Raw genomic sequence first — 12,823 nt, forward strand, 5'->3', positions numbered from 1 at the left:
TGTCATCCAGCTGTTACACTAAATACAGACTATTCTAAGGTATCTAGCATCCCTGTCCTGTGCTCTGACCCTATTCCTTTTCTAGAGAGGGTATTTATTTTTCCTCCATGAATGGTAAATGACATTCTTTTACTTGTTAATGTAATACAAATGTTGACACCTCCCTCAGAAATGACCAGTTCCAAGCATGTTGTTGACTTGAAGAAGGGAAAAGCTTGCCATGTTTGCCCAGTAGCTACTAAAAATATCCCAGAGTTCAATCCAGTTCTGTCACCTAAAGGAGAAGACCAGCCTGCCTGAACACTGTTGACAAGGCTGAAAGCTAACTCATCATGAAATCTTTTAATCTGCCTACTGAACACAGGTGCACACAGTGGAGGCTCCAAAGCTTGGCTTATGTTCTGTTCTTCTTTGCTCTGCATCACTTTTCTAGCTTCAGGACTTCAGAAAAGTTCTCTTTTCAATTCAGCTGAGATTGTTTATCCAAAGAAAACCAATGACACATGAATCCTGCTTTTTCGGCCAAGGGACCAGACCTTCACTATACTGAAAGACAACAACGCATAGTGAAGATGAGCTCTTAAAATATTAAAATCTGCTTGTAAAAGGTAGCACAAATCTTTTACATCCTCAATAATGCTTATTTTGTGCTTCTGTTAGGAACAGAACCACTATCGGGATTCAAGGCAAAAATGAAAATGTGGCAATGCTGGAGACCTACTTCATAATTTGAATTGGTCTTCTTTTTCCTTCATTTCTTTGAGTAAACTCTATACACGCTGTAGACTTTTAAAGAAGATACTTAAAAAAAAAAATCTTAGTCTGGTAACCACAACATAGGGTATAGAATAAAATGGCCAAACCCAGGGGACTGGGAGCACATCCTGAGCAAGCCACTGATGCACCAGCATGAGCTTACATTTCAGCTCCTCTTCTGTACTAGACAAGGCTCTCTGCAGCTTTGTGATGTCCAGAAACTGTAAAGGGTTGCTGAAGGTTTTTACATACAGTGTTTCTTTTATAGAAGAAACAAATTTATCAGAGTCCTCTTTCCTATTCTCCCAAGGGTGTCCTTAGCAGGGAACAAACGCAGCTCCCAGCAGTAAGCAGACTCCTGTTAAAGCTCCATATCGCGTCTCCATGGTGAAAAATGCTTTCTTAGTCAGAAAAAAATCTCAACAACTCTGCAGTGAACTTTTGTACAGACACTGATTTTTTTTCCAACCTCACTTTGGTCTCAGTTCAACCTCCTGGGTCTTTTTATGGAAAGCCTTTCCACAGATTGGTGCATATAATATTACGCGGAATGGATTACATAAATTATATAGCATAAATGAAATGAGGTAACTCAACAAGAATGTTGCTTCCAACAAAATGTTTACTTATAAGGAATCACTAGCAGACTGATTTTAATAATTTCTGCTTCTATTCTGATTTCAGAAGCATAGTTCACATGGCTAAACATGTTTGTACACAATCATGTAGTCTGAATTTGGGAAAGGTATGTAGGCTCTCAATTTAAAATCTTTTCCAACCCTGCTGTATTTATCAAGGATCAAAACAACAGCAGTCAACAACAGTTTAACAGATTTCTAAAGAAATTATTGTAAAAACGGTGAGTTAAATCTACTTCGGTTTTTTAGCTTCTAAACCCATTTTGTTATACAGATAGATTTGTCTGTTTCAAATTCTGTAGAGTTAACAATTTTCTATTCAGTTTGACAGCAGTGGAGAGATTCTGGAAAACTTCAGCAGAACCTCTACTGTCTGTCTGTAAAATGCAAAGAAGATGCCTGAAGGCAAATGGGAGTTGCTTGCCCATCTATATTGACCTATACATAAAATAAAGTCCTAATGCTGCTTCCAGAGAGACTTCGTAGAGATTTGGGCTTTGTACTGATGGTTCCAACTCCAAACCTTGCTTCAAGATGTAATTAAAAAGGGTTATATACAGAGAACATTAAAAAGGTTAATACAGAGAGCTGCATTTTACAAGGTACTCTTTTAAAATTATGATTGCATAACAAAATCAAATTCCTTGCACCCCCTACCCCTGCCTGAAAGCTGCACAAACATTCCTAGAGAAACTTTTCTTGTGCAGGAAGCTCCAGCTCCAGCACTGTTTCAAATGCAGCTCCTGCAGCCTCCCCCAGAAAACACGTGCTTGGGAACACCACTTCTGCTGTAGTACCAATGTCTAACATTATCACTTAAAATCTACTTATACAAAGCACCCCACTATTTTTAATTAATATGAATGCTATGGAAAGATGACTCATGGGCTACTCACATGAAATAAAACACGGCACAACTTAGGAAATTTACAGTGTATTCACTTCTGCCAACATCAAAGCTGGCAAAGAGCACCATTACTGATTTACCTTCAGCTGTAAAGACAGAGGGGCTACAGAGAAGAGCCTAACAGTACAGCCCAAATGAAGAAAAGAGAGGCAATTCTGAATACAAGATTTGGGAGACTAAGACATCATTTTAATCTCTAACATTTAGTACTTCCTGGCTAGTCACTGCATGTAAATACTGACTTCAGTAATCCTATGATTCTAAATGTAAACTATTGAACAAAGTGGGCTGTTCTTAAACAATTTTGTCAACATTAAAAAAAAAAAAAAAAGTTACTTTGACCCTGAAGAATTATCTTTGTAATTTCTGCATGCCCAGCCACCAGGTCTCTCTTGAGGGCTCCATGCTCTGACAAGATCAGAAATTATCTTATAAAACTCCCAGATAGTTACGTGGGCAAAGACTTGCAAGAAACCTAATTATACAGCTTACAGAAGAACTATTTTACATAAAGTTTCATTAAATTATAATGTTCAAAAAAGTCTCTTTGCAGCCTTCTGACAGTGTTAAACTGAGCAGACTGAGTACAATTTAATTCCATTATAAAATTGCTTTGCTCTTCTTGTGTCAGAGTTTTACTGTAAATGAGAATCATGATTTTTAAAGAACCAGTGTCTTATACACCAGATAGCAACCTCTATACACACATGTCATGTTATAATCACATTCTGAATTCCACATAAAAATGTGTGAACAAATGAGTCTCTGAGAAAGATTATCAAAACACTGTAAAACAAAATAGGAGAAAAGCTGCAGAAGTTGAGCTATATCCCAAAGACAAGTATACAATGTATTAAACTCCGCATTGCCCAACCCTGAAACAAATGTGGGTATCACTTTAGATCCTCTGTAGCTAATCTGTAGCATTGTGTTAAGACTTGATAGCATAGCAAATGCAATATTAAGGGGTACAACAGTATGGTTCTCAACCCAGATTCAGAGTTGGAGTGATGACATAAAGTACTCTGTTAGGATTGATACAGTTCAACCCTTCACTGTCCACCCTGCCCCAGCCATCGTACCTTCCACATTCTTCCATATACCCAGAACATCATCACTATTATTAGGCAAACATAACTGTGTTTGACTGTTTTTTAAACAGAACTCATTAAATAAGGTGTAAAAAAATAAAACACATTTTCTATGGCAGGATTTTGAGATTTTAGCCTACATGTCTTTCAGATTGGGTTTCTACAGACAATTAGCTTGGCCTGAGAGGCAATGACTTATACCGGATTTATCACTAATTTATCTATGGCTTTATAAGCTATACCTCACTAATATCACTTAATCTGTTGTTGTTGTTATTATTACACAGAGAATCTCCAGGATGCTCTTTCAAAATTTCCTCTGACCTTTTTGCTCATGGACAAAACAGCTTCTACCCAATCTGCAGATGTTTTAAAAATCTTAGCTAAACCATTTTCCTCTTGGGTCACCCACAGAAAAACAGAACTTTGTTCTACTGTGTGTACAAACACACCGCTCACTCCGATTTCAGAAGGTTGACAGAAGATCCCCTCTTTTTCCTTTCATGAATTTTCCAAAGGTGAAAAGAGAGCCTGCCTAAACCCCAGTGCTGTCCAAAGGGTTTTCCACCTCTGCTATGGGTATCTCTCCCTCACCAGCTGTGGAAACTGGCTCAGAGGGTTTTGGCAGAGGCAGCTTCAACCAGCTTGCAAAGGACTGCCTTCAGCCTCCTGCCAAGGAGGACGCTGTTGAGGCTGCTTTCTCCCTTCACAATCTTAGCATAATTTTCTGCTATCAGGTATTTAAAGACTTTTGCATAAATGAGACTCAGAGCCTCTCTGTCGTGGTTATGTAGCATAATAAACTGCACTGGCCCCTTTGGACCTATTACAAATTATCAACAAATGAACTGCCACACATTTGGTATGCCTTTTTATGCCCTCAGTATACAGTACCATAGACACTTGCTGTCGTCTTACTGGTAGTTAAGTTTAGGCAAGTATGTACTCAGGCAGTTTCTTAAGTGCATATTATTTTTGTTACACAAGTACTCCTTTAGAACTGTTTCAGATTTATTGATGTTTGGAAGCTTTTAAATATCCATTACCCACTCAACTGACCATAGCAATACATCTGACTCATTATTTGTGTTAGCATATATTTAGGCATCTTTTTCAATGTGTGTTAATAGACCATAGGATCTCCCCTGGAAACACTATAATAAATCAAGTAAATACCTACTGAACTGCTATAATGTTTATTTCTTACTACTTAATTTTACCCTCAATATTCCACATTTCGAACCCATGATGTTCCTCAGTTCAGGTTATTAGTGACCTAGTTGTCTTTGGGTTTTTTTTTTGGGGGGGGGCACTGCTTCTATGTTATTCAGCTTCACACCAAGGTGCACACGTACCAGCTGGTATATTGGCTATTTCCTGTTAAAGCCACCCCATCCTTCCCTCCCCTTGACAGGGCAATCACATGCTCTGAGACTGGAATACTTTCTGAAATATACTTTTACAGCTGCCACTGTCAAATCTACATTAAAAACCCAAACACAACCGCATGTACTATCTGCATTTGATATGCTTCGAAGAATGTTATTTTCTGTGACTTTCATACATCAGCAGAAGGAAATAAAAGTCTGCAGGAAAAAGTGTATCTTTGTAAGTATTGGCATTATTTCCGGCCTCTCCCCTTTATTTTTTTTCTCTCTCTGCTCTTTTGCAAGACTAACTACTAGAAACAAATTCTACAAGCAGGAGGCAAGAAGTGAAGACCCATCTGGTGTTTACATCGTGAGACGTGCTGCTTGGGCTTCTCCTCATAAACTGGATGTTGAAGTAGGAATTTCTTTTTAATTCAATACATTACAATCCCAACATATGTGGTCTCAGAAGGTCAAAATTTAATTTGGTGGTGGTAGGAGAGTGTATCTCCCTGGTGCCACCCACCCCTGGGTGTATCACAGTGCAGAAACCACGCAAACTCCCATCCTCAGTAAAAACTGGCCTTGGCCTCTGTGCCATTCTTGCTCAGCCCCGCTTCACATCTGCCTCCTCCACACATACCCAGTGCTGCTGAGATGATGAAGATGTATTTCTGCCACTGCCTGCTGCTCTGGGCAACTCCTTGTTTGGACTCCGTGAAACTCTGGCAGCCAAGGAGCGGGGCAGGCAGCATTTCTGATACAAGAAGGTAAGCTGAGTGAATCGTTACCACTCTGGCCTCGTTACTCCTCACCTTTCTGCTCATCTGTAGCAGTCACAGCCACCTGATCCCTTTTGTTCCACTTTCAGATTCCTCTGGTTAGGCTGCACCTAGTCTGTCCAAGGTCCTTCTGATGTAATCCTCCCACTGTTTATTCTGGTAGCAGCAGAGACTTTGGTGCACTCCCCAGAATGCTGGGGTTCTTACTGGCTGTATTTTCTCCATTTTAGTTCATTAGGCCATTTTAGTTAACCTCCTGGTGAACAACATTATTTGTTTTCTTACATCTGAGCACAAGCTGTCAGCTAAACAGACATTTTGAAAGTTTTAAAAAGTTTCAGTGATAACTCAGTTATGTTGGCTTTCAGATTGGCTAAATTTTCATTTTTCCACAGCCTTTTGCAATGATAAGCAAAACAACATGGGTTTTTATAGTAGTGTATTCTCAAATTTTATGATTTTGTATTTTGAAATAAACACATTTTCAATCTGAAAAGTCAAAACAAGATCCCAAATCATCTGGGAAGCTGCACATATCATGCATATGAATAATCTCATTGAATCAAAATCAGCCTATGAGTACACTGATCTTCATGCAGCAATGTTTGCTGGAGCAGCATCTAAGTGATAAGCCCTTTTATAACAACGAGGTGGATAAAGCAAAGGGTGGTGAGAGGAGGCAAACAGAATAAATGCAAACCCTGAGCCAAAAATAGCAAGGTTCTGGCCAAAAGATGGAAGAAACTTGCATGCAAATGTCTTTACCAAAGTACATCATGCAAATTTTCTTTTAAGGTTGTTTAGTATTTTGAGTATCATTGTTTTAAAAACACTAAATAGAGTTCCTTACATGTTTTCATCTCTTGTTTTGCATTACTGTCCAACTTCTCTGTTGCATCTCAAGATCACAACAAAATCTTTGTGAAATGCCTATCACCCCTGAACCACGTTTGCTGGGCACTTCTTTGTATTACTATGAAACTTTGGCAGATGCACTCAATAGCATGCAAAAAGGCAAAGCCTCACCCATAAAGTGACATAGTTTCAACACCACTGCAACTGGGTTATAGAAACATTTTCCATTGTTGGAAGACAAACATGGCTGAAGGGCACAGCAAAATTCAGTCCTAACTTTTGTCTGTTAGCAGCAGAATTACATCTACAAAGCCCCATCAGAGTTATAACACACTGTGAAACACATAACATTCTGTTCTGTCAGAAATTGTTTGAAGATAATGATTTTGTTTGGAACTGGTGTACATGTTTCTGTAGAAACAAAGCTGTGTCTCGGCATTTTAGAAAAACGACAGGGATTGTCTTGTGTCAGTACATTTCAGTTTTACATGTGCTGCAGCTCTAGGGGATTTTAATTTTGTGTATGTTTCTCTCAGCTAAAATCTTCTTATCAAATGCAGAAAGATAACACACATTTCTTCCTGTTATAAAATAAAAGCACAAGCATCAATCATCTAAAATCAGCGACATTCACCCAGAAATAAATACAAATATGCTCTGTCACATATCGCTACTATTATCTGTTGAGAAGCACTGTTGCCCTTTCTACTGCGCGTACCGGAACATGGCTGCCCTCATAGGAATGTAAACTTGGCATTAACCCTGGCAGATTCCCACTCCCTGCCCTCTCTCATTTAACATTAACTCACTCCTATACTGTTATCAGAAGGTAAAGGTCATAGCTTTATTTACACAATACAGCACTATACAAATGGTCATTAAACAAGAAAATCTTGCACCAAATAAACATGCAGCAAAAAAACAATGCTGACCTCACTACCGGGAACTCCTCCTGGAAGTACCTTGTCATATCCCACATGAGGTCAATGGTGCTGCTCTATCCTTCTAAATATTAACTGCCCAGCAGTGCTCCTCCGCATACCCAACTCCCATGCAAGAGCCAACTGAGGACTTATGTTCCAAACCCAGGAGAAATTTAGAAAGCATTCCTCTGTTGGCAAGACCGCATGGTTCATATCCTATTCCCACAGCCTTTACTCATCCTTCCACAGCTGGAAACCTTGTCAAAGGCTCTCCTATGCGACAGCAGCCTTTAGCACAATACATAAGCTGGGCAGATGGCAGGGTGGACTCCCTCGGTCTGAATGCCAGAAGCCTGGGAACCAACCCTTCTTCCTGCTTCTCATCTCCCTCAGTCCCGCTCCTCTCCACCCCGGCCCACCACTGCCTTTTCCTGCGGGGAAGATATCCTGCTTATTTATGGGTTTCATGACTGCTGGCCTGCCTAGATCCAGCAAGAAAAAGTGAAAAGAGGGCAGGAGGCCACTGACTAAAATCCCGTCGGAGCTCATGCTTAGTTTTGGAAACTAGAGCAGGCAGAGCAGAGCATGGATGTGGCCCAGGATGCAGACCTGGGCAGGGAGCGCCGGTCGGCGGTGTGGCTCGGACAGCCGTCCCTAGAGACATGGGGACTCAGACACGCACCCAGCAGCACAGTTCCCTCCTTGCTCCCCACTTCCACTGAAGGTGATGGAAATACCTTGTTGCTCGCAGAAGCAAACTGTAACTTCTCCGTAGCAGACTCCTGCAATAGGCAGTTTATGTGGGGAAGGGCTTGAGTTCAGCAAATTCCCATGCTTAGGTCTGAATAAGATGTCTGAGGGTAGAAGGTCTTTCTTGCCCTCCCTCATGGACCACAGCTCAGGCAGCAATTTAACCTTCAACTGTTTAGAGTTGCAATAAGATGATCTTTACATACTTAAAACCAAATTTAAACCAGAAATGCTCCATGTCTAGCTTTGTATTTTAAAAAGCCAAAAAAAAAAAAAAAAGAAAAGAGGAGGAGGGGAATTTTATTTGGCTTCTGCCATTCAGAAATAACACAGTAAGGAAACTTGGGAGAGTTACGACTTTTAACATGTTAACCACTGACCATGCAGCATTTTAATCAGTGTAAATATAACTCCTCGCTACTCTGCCAAGGTTGCACTGAATCATACAACCACCAGTGAAGTCAGACTTTCTAAATATTCTTATTTCACATAAAAACACACTAATGAAAGTGCTTTTAATTTTAGATAGTACTTCTTTCTGAAACACTGGTGTGTGTTACCTTGATAAATGGGAATGTTGGGAAAATTGATAATCCAAGGAAAAATTCAGTTAGTGTTCAAACAAGTTTTTAGGGTATTTGTGGATGGAAAAAGCCCGGAGGTATTCAGGGATTGGCATCAGCATATTTATGTTCGCATTCTCCTCAATTCAGCGTTAATATATCCTTCATCACAACCAACTTTCTAATTACAGAGTGCACAGAGGCTCAGAAAGCTGCAGCAAGTTACAGGCTGGATTATTACTTCATATGGCTGAGGAACATGATAACCACAGCTACGAATGAGGACTTCCCTGTGACCATGTGCTGTACGATTTGAAGGCAACATCTCACAAACCTTACATTCAAAACCAAAAGAATGAGTTAACTCAAAGCAGCTTAAGACTTTTTTTTATCCTCTCAGGTGAACCAAAATTGTGTACATTCAGTTTCCTTATCTTGTCTTTCAGAGCAACACTTTTAATCACTTGAATGGTCTGGAGCACACCAGAGATCAGACGACATGCAACTACTGTCCCTTCGCGTCTTCACTGTAACAAGGTTTGTAGCTCACACAGTTATTCCCTAAATCAAATATGAACTGGGGACACTGGCATTTATGTTAATGAAGTGTTACTCCATTCCAGTGCTGATGTCCCTGCCTGGGGGAGCAACAGTTCTTTGTATGTATTTCAGGCCAGAGCGAGCCACTTGTGTCACCTCACTTGAACTTCTACAATAAGAGCCAGAGACACCCACCCGGGTACTCCCGTCCTCAGCCCAACAGCTACTGGTGAATTAAGAACATGTAACAATTACATATATCTGTGGAAAGTGCACAGGAATGCTGAAACTCAGTACAAGAGGGGAGTACAGAACTGGCAGTTTCTTAACATCCCATTTGTTGCATCTTCCCTACATGAGAATATCTATTAAGCTGATGATGACGGACTTTAAATATACCAGACTCCAGGGACAGGTGACAGTGAACATAGTCCACAACCTTTCACCACTGAGTTTGAAGTCCAGTTCAGCTCACAGGCAAAACACGATTCATAGTCTACCCCTTAATTCCTGAAGCTTGGACACATTTTTTCAAAGTGATGCAATTGCATAACACAAACAACGACTGCCAGAAACTGCGATTGAAACTTCTCTAGTGTCTGATTGACTCTACTTGTATTATCAGGCCCCAGCTTGACAAGTGCCTGAATAGCTGTATGCCAGATGAGAGGGAAGGTGGCAGGGATAATGCAAATATTTTCACTAAGTTGTTGAAGTGTTTTTGACACAACAACAATAATGTTATATCCTTAAAAATGCCACACTGAAAATTATCCTAAAGTTTATGCATTTAGTAACACCGGCATCTTTATATATAAAAATTGTGAGGTTCATCTTTGTTTCAAACATAAACTCAACAAACAAAGGAAGGTATGTAATTCCAGCGAGTGTACAGATAATTGGACAAGTCTGGGAACAACTTGGGCCAGTTGCAAAGATGTGAATTTAGAGAATAATTTCTATTGCCAAACAGGGAGCTAGGTTCCTCTTTGAACTTCAGGGGAAATAAGGATAAACTAGTTATTATAAAAGATGATCATTTAGTATCATCATAGCACTTTCTAAAAATCTAACCAACAAGCCAAAGCATGAGCTAAAACTAGTTATTTACTTCCAAAAATACAACTATGTTTAGCTCCAAACCAACACTTCCACATACATGGCTGAAAAAAGATCAGAAGGTATAGCAGCTATTTTGAAACCTGCATTTCCATCTTAGTTTATTTATATATTCCCCACTTTCCTTGAAGTGTTGCCCACACAAGCAGCATTCCCCACTTTGGAGAATAACCATTAATTTCACACCACAGTGTTTGTCCTAGAGATACAATTACACAGAAGACAAGTATTCTTTATTAAAATATCTGACGGCATGCTAGGTAGTTATGACTAGTAGTTATTCAGGACCATAGGTTTTCTTCCTTCCCCCTCCTCCCCTTTCCTTTCCTTGTTTGCCAGTTAATAAGAGGTTTGGAGACATAAAGGAGTGACTTGAGCCCAATGCGTTTTTAACATTGTAATAAAAGATGCAGAGAGGTACTAAATAATCAGGCAGAAACCGTACTGTGCACGACAAATGTTCTAACTTACGTGTGACATCAACAAACGCATTCTCCCAGGGCCTGGCACTCTATGAATGAACTATGACATTTTCTTACTATTAATTCTTTTAAGGTAATCTTTAACTTCTTCCTTCTACTTGTACTTTATAGAGTAACTGGGATATTAATTTTATGAACTGTTGAAGCTCCTAGTGTTCCCTGGTTGAGAAAATAAGTTATTCTTACAGACATGACTACACCCAGATCCAAAAGCCTGTGTCACAACTACATCTGTTCCTAATGTTCTTCTTGTTGCTTTTTTTTAGTTTCTGCTTTCATCCTACAACTCATGTTATTTCTCTTCTTTTGTCTCTTCTGATAATACACCCAATGTAACATGCCATTTACAATTTTAGTGTTTTACTGTAGCGTGCCAAAGACATGTCAGCATAGTCTGAATCAGAAGTTGCGAATTATCTTGCAAATTTTAAATTACAAAGCATTGTCTCATTGGAATGACATTTCTCTTGGGACTGAAGCATTTTGATGATAAAAAGCCACAGAAAGAACGCAGGCACACAAAGTGATTCAATGCAGCTAGGAATCAACACACAGTAGAAGCTACCTATAAGACAAGAGAAAAGAGGAGACAAAAAGGGATGTGTGCTGAAAGATGGGAACAGGGAGGGGAGATGGAGAATGAATGCACACTCATATAAATAAGGGGGAAAGTAATATCACCAATTCTTTTTTGCTGGTTCACAGCAATCACTAAACTGACTGCTAATTATGAAGTGTCTAAACTCCAGTTTTCAGGAAGAGGAAATTAGTTCAAGTATTTTTATGGAAACAAATCCTAAAAATCCTTCACTTTTTGAAGTACCAATCTTGTCTGCTTCCCTTATGATAGATACTTATAAATTCTGAAGTTGCCACATTCTTAGTATGTAAATGTACAAATACACAGCTTTGGAAATAAATACAGACAACCAACAGGAAATGTGATATGGGCAGCAAAGGTAACAAAAGTGTTGGATCTTCAGCACTTGAAAACAAACCCACGCAAAGTGGTAGGGCCGAAAGACTAGCCCAGTATACAAACATCATACCAGTGTTCATGAAAGATAGAGATTAAGGGCTGCAGCTAGCAAAAAAAAGTTTGACTGAAAGATCACTTTCAGAGATTTGTTTTCCTTAGAATATGCAATGTCCTGCTGTTTCTGCTGTCTCTGGAAAAGAGACTTCTTCTCTGAGAAGTTTCCATTTGGTTTCCAGTTGGTGGGAAAGCCAATGGCCTCTGATGGAAGTTACTACTCAGTCCTGGTTACTAGACATTTACAATTCACTTCTTTCAATTTCTAGTAGTCCTGAGAACAATTTTAATACGAATCCAGGCATGTGACAAATTCCACATCCTCATCTTGAAATGTGAGACTGCCTGTCACTGAGATGACTACCCCAAATCAAAACTGATAACCTGAAAGAGGGTGAGACTCTCAAGAGAATATAAAAATGCAATTAGAGCCACAGAACTCAGAATTTTCTGTAGACAGGGCAGACCTGTATCACAAAGCTGGTCAAGCAATCTGCTCGTGAAAGTCCGAATTTATCACAAGCAATGACAGGCTGCTAAAAACAAATAAGAAGAGAGAGGAAGCGTGAAATTATGAGATAAAAGACTTACTAAACACATTGACATCAGGGTGAAAATTTTCAAAGTGATTCCTTTTAATATTGTAGTTTATCCCTAAACCTGTTCTTCACCATAATGCAACTACATGCATTTCTGTGTGTGTGCTAAAGATCAGAGATCTGGGGTGGCGGGGCAGAGGTTCAAGTAGATATGGGGCAGTTGCAAGCACATCAAAATTGTCTGCAAAGAGCCCCTTCCTGCTGGTGACTGAGCCTTCACCCAAACAGTCAAGAGGAAGGGGCAAAAGCAAAGGATTGCAAACGACCATCGCGATTATATCGGAGTGGAGACAAGTAGAACAAACAAACTCAGGAAGCGGCGGGGAGTTAGAAACCCAGAGGAAATTCATGGCACAGGGAGGAAAGTGAAGAGATTGCGCTGATCTGCAGAAAGGTCACCTCTGGGTCGCACCGT

The 12,823-nt window shown here is 39.8% G+C and overlaps 1 protein-coding gene across 1 annotated transcript in view; it reads right to left on the bottom strand.

Annotated features, from left to right (window-relative positions):
- PRKCE (protein kinase C epsilon) overlaps positions 1-12,823 on the bottom strand; it is a gene marked incomplete at both ends in the record, with an annotated part of 289,843 nt that overhangs the window by 36,949 nt on the left and 240,071 nt on the right. The gene's annotated exons all lie outside the window — the stretch shown is intronic.

Source organism: Nesoenas mayeri (genome assembly GCF_963082525.1).
Source record: "Nesoenas mayeri genome assembly, chromosome: 3".
Classification (NCBI taxonomy): Eukaryota; Metazoa; Chordata; class Aves; order Columbiformes; family Columbidae; genus Nesoenas; species Nesoenas mayeri.